Raw genomic sequence first — 4,811 nt, 5'->3', positions numbered from 1 at the left:
CACCATGTTTTGAGCATCCCTCCGTTTGATTTCTGTGTTAGGTGCATTGAGATTGAGCCCCAGCCATGTCTTCTTCATCAATCTATTCAAAAAACTTGCATCTTCTACTGGGACAGGATATAAATCTTCTATTTAGGTTCATCACAGTAGTGGAGGTTCAGAGTGTCAGTAGATCTCCACAAAAGCAGTGAGTCCTTCTCCCATTTTTCATCACCTCTTCCTCTCTATCAATCCACTCAAAAAAATTACACTTTGGTAATTTACAACAAGCAACAAATCTCCTACCTGGGCTATTCATAGACGATGAAGAGAGCACCACCATCTCTTCCCCACAGAAGCATCGATGTCTTCTCTTGTTCATACTCATAGATGTTGAGCTTCCTTCGGACAATTGGGTTAAGTCCATCACAGCTCAAAAAAAACCTTCAACCCTAACAAAGGGACACAGATACTAGAGGAGCGCTGTGAGAGATCGTTATCTTCTCTTTCACTGTGACTCTTTAGAACGTTGTGAGAGATAAGGGCATTCTGGTAAAATAACAACATTTAATGTCTCTATTCACACTAAACGTTAGTGGGGACCCAATTACAAATTTTAATTTACTTCAGTGACCCAATTACAAACTTTTAAAGTATAGGGACCAATTTGCAATTTCACTGAAAGTGTAGGGACTAACTGTGTAATTTAACCTTATTGATTTTATATAATTATAATAGAGATATTTTTCTAAATTAGTATAATTATGAATTATTCATTAAATGCTAAGTATAATATTATTATATAATTATAATTAAGATAATTTTCTGAAATAAATTTAAAAGAGATTAGTATAATTATAATAAAGAGATTATCTTAAATTAGTATAATTATGTATCATTCATTAAATACTAATTATAATATAATTATATCAATTAAAGATAATTTTTAAAAATAAATTTAAAAGAGAGAAATAATGCAATCATTTTGGAGAAAAAATAAATTCACGAGAAAATGACACCTCACCATCATAAGTTGGGGAAAAATTCAGTTTTAGTATATTAAGTAGATAGATAGATTGGTATAAATTATAATAAATTATATAACATTTAAAAAAAATAAAATGAATAAGAAGAAAATAAAAATAAATAGAATAGATAGAAGACTACAATAAAAATAAATTGAATGTGAGAGTTTTTTGTTTGGTACATTTCATATCACATTCGTTTCAATAATAATAATAAATAAAAATACGTCAACTTGATATCTAAGAAAAAATAATGAGATAAAATCATAATACAGTTCTAAACTAACAGCTTAAATTAGAACATAATATCATTACACAACACATATTGAAAGTAATTTCACACTATAATATACAACAAACAGGTAAATGACTTAAATTTAAATATGAAACATTTTTTTATTTATGCATATACAATAACACCATGGTCTATAAATACTTCATAGATAACATATCTTATATAACTCCGAATGATGAGCACAAAAGTTGGAGAGTGTGGTAGTTTATGTCCACTATAGTTGCCTTCTTGTAACGCCTCATAGGAAGAAAAAGTATTGTTGTAAAAGCTATCAAATGAAAGAGTAATTGGTAAACGAATGATATTTTCTTCTAACATACATGGTCTTTTATAGTGGTAAAATAAAAATGGAAGGAATTAAATATGAATAAGAATTAGAAGGATGTCAATATAATTAAAATGAGTATAGTTAAAATATTTAAAAATATTTTCGATTGATAATTAGTTTAATAATGTATTAAATATTGATTTTATATAATTATAATAAAGATATTTTTCTAAATTAGTATAATTATGCATTAGTCATTAAAATAATTAAAAATATTTCTGATTAATATGTTTTATATGTTTAGATACATCCCGATGTACATTTATATGTTTTATATACAATTTTGTATTATTTAAATTTAAAACTCTTTTTCAAAAGTTTTATTATTCCAGTTGTATTTTTTGGTGTTCCTAAACTGTATATACATAAAAAGAATAACTTACAGATTCATTAGTTAGGGGTCTCACTAATATCCTCACTAATAGCTGGTTATGACTACAGTATAAATTTATAACAGATTCATTAGTTAGATTGTTACAGTCTATTTCGCTAAATGACGAATTGGAGATCGATGATAATTTCTTGTTTATTTTATTTTTTTAAAATTAATTATTAAGTTTAATTAAAATTAAAATTTTATAATTTTACAAGTTTTGATTTAAAATTTTTATATTTCTAACAAATAAATATTATTATAAATCAAGTTAATTTTTTTTTTGAATTTTAATAGGAATTGAGTGGAACTTTAGAAAGAAAAAAAAAAAGTTGATGCTTGGTAGGCTTGCCCTACCCCTAATGCCCGAAAGTTATGCCGGACGGATTATGTGGACTTTTTTAAAACAGGTTCAATTTTCTACTTCGACCGCTTTAGTGGATTTTGGTTCGTTTTTGTTATTGAAAACTACTACTTGAATTTGTGTTTGTGCAAACATAGTTTCCACAATCCAACCCAAGATGAAGCAAAAATTCAATAATTGAATGATGCGCTGCTAGATTCTTTAGTGATGAAGTTCAGCCCCACAGATTGCCAGAGACCAGAACTTCTGAACAAGAGACTGATAGAGGGCAAAATTCTTCTCTGTGGATACTCTTTCAACTTCATTTCTGGTTCAGCATCAATAAAAAAAGTCTCAGAAACAACAAAGGCCCTGATGCAGTTAGATTTGTTCTTTGTGTTGAAAACGTTTTTTCCAGAAACACGATTTGACCCAGTTCCTGTTGGCCTTCCTGGGATTGTTATCGTAGATGTCAGAAACTCAAAGGAACTTGTTGATCATCATAATATTTCTACACCAAGAGATTGGACCGGACGGGTTCAAAGTTTCACAGGGAAAGGTGAAATTGGAGATGGTTTGATGCCTATCCTCCATAAATCTGCACCACAGGTAGCTTTATTCTCAGCTTGAGGGCCGAATATAAAGGACTTCAGCTTCCAAGAGGCAGATCTCCTCAAACAAGATATATTAGCTCCTGGTTCATTGATTTGGGCTGCTTGGAGTCCAAATGGTATCGATAGGCCAAATTATGTTGGTGAGGGATTTGCCATGATATCTAGAACTAGTATGTCTGCGCCGCATATAGCTGCCATTGCTGCTCTCATAAAGCAGAAGCATCCACATTAGAGCCCTGCTGCCATTAAATCAGCCTTGATGACGACAACATTGACATTAGATAGAGCAGGGAATTCTTTTCTAGCTCAACAACCTTCTGAAGCAGGAACTACAAAGCTTGTTAAAGCTACTCCATTTGTTTATGGAAGTGGACATGTTGATCCAAGACCTGCATTGGACCCTGGGCTGATCTTTGATGCAGGATATGAGGATTATCTAGGCTTTTTGTGCACAACACCAGGCATTGATGTTCATCAGATAAGGATCTACACTCACACACCCTTGTTTCTCTCCCTCTTGCTTACCATGCCTTCTGCTAGTCCAGAGGGTATTTTGAGGAGATGTTGATGCGGCTGCTAAGGGATGTGCCAGGGAGGCTAGATGCGGAAACCACAGACAGGGAACCAGCTAAGAGGGGAGAGTAGCCATGAACAACTAGATGCATGCATTCAGTTTCATCAAACAAGAGGATTGGCTTATGCTCCTTGAAGTCATGTTTCAGCTGACGCTTGGATCGGATAGATGACTGAGGGTTAGGTGACTGGAGTATTGCTCAGATCTAGTCTGTTGAAGATTCTTCCGATTATCTCTTTCCCTCATTCTGGAAGAATTTGTCAATGGAAGCTTGCTGCAATGGCGAATCTCTACTCTGGGGTAACATGCAGTGGCTGTGGCCATTGAGTTTGGTAATGAGTTTGAAGCTTCAGCTGCAGAGTGGGGAAGGAGACCTCTTCCAACGCCGGGTCGGGTATAGGTTTGAGGATCTACTTTGGGAATCTGGTTTGTTTTGGTTTGGGCCTGCCTGTTGACCTGGACCTTGCCCAAAAAAAAAATGGATATATTTATCTTTTTTTCTTTATCTTATTTTATAATAGCAACTAGGCAAGGAGAGAAAATAAGCGTAAAGTATATTTTTTTGTTTTTAAAATTTGTTAAAAATTTAAAAAATATTTTTAAATTTTATTTTATTTTAATTTTGTCCCAACGTTTTTAATTTATATTAAATATATCTCTGATGACTAATTTTTTAAATAATTTAAGACCAATTCAGTAATAATTTTATAGGAACAATCTTTAACACAAGTAAATTAGACATAGTTGTCATGCATTATTACTGAATTAGTTCTAAACTTTCTGAAATTTAGCTGTTAGGGATATATTTGATGTAAACTGAAACTTGAGAGATAAAATTAAAACAAAATAAAACTTAGGAATATGCTTGAAATTTTTGACAAACTTTAAAGACAAAAATATACTTTATTCATAAACAATAATGTTTGAGAGATAAAAAAATACCAAAACAGCCAAATAAGACAAGTTTGGACTTTTTTTTTGTCTTTCTAGCATTACTAATCCAGAAAATAATAATTAAAGGATTAAGTATTTTTTTCATCTCTAAGGTTTGGGGTGAAAATCAAATTCATCCTTGGCCTTTTTTTATTATTAAAATCATCCTCAACATTATAAAACCTTATAAAATCATTTTTTTCTACTTCAATTTTATTTTTTTGACCAAATTACCCTTAATAATTAATAAAAATAATATTAAAAAAATAAAAACAAAAACACCCCCACACCCCAGTATCCCACCCTCATCCCTAGTCTCTCTTCCCTGTTCCCTTACCATCCTGTTC

At 31.6% G+C, this 4,811-nt stretch overlaps 1 pseudogene; it reads left to right on the top strand.

Moving 5' to 3' along the window:
- The first annotated feature begins 2,544 nt into the window (after positions 1–2,544).
- On the top strand, positions 2,545–3,525 carry LOC130945609 (subtilisin-like protease SBT2.5; annotated as a pseudogene).
- Positions 3,526–4,811: the final 1,286 nt, after the last annotated feature.

Source organism: Arachis stenosperma, chromosome 8, assembly GCF_014773155.1.
Source record: "Arachis stenosperma cultivar V10309 chromosome 8, arast.V10309.gnm1.PFL2, whole genome shotgun sequence".
Lineage (NCBI taxonomy): Eukaryota > Viridiplantae > Streptophyta > Magnoliopsida > Fabales > Fabaceae > Arachis > Arachis stenosperma.
The sequence above is the reverse complement of the archived record's forward strand: the minus strand, read 5'-3'. Positions and strand labels throughout refer to the sequence as shown.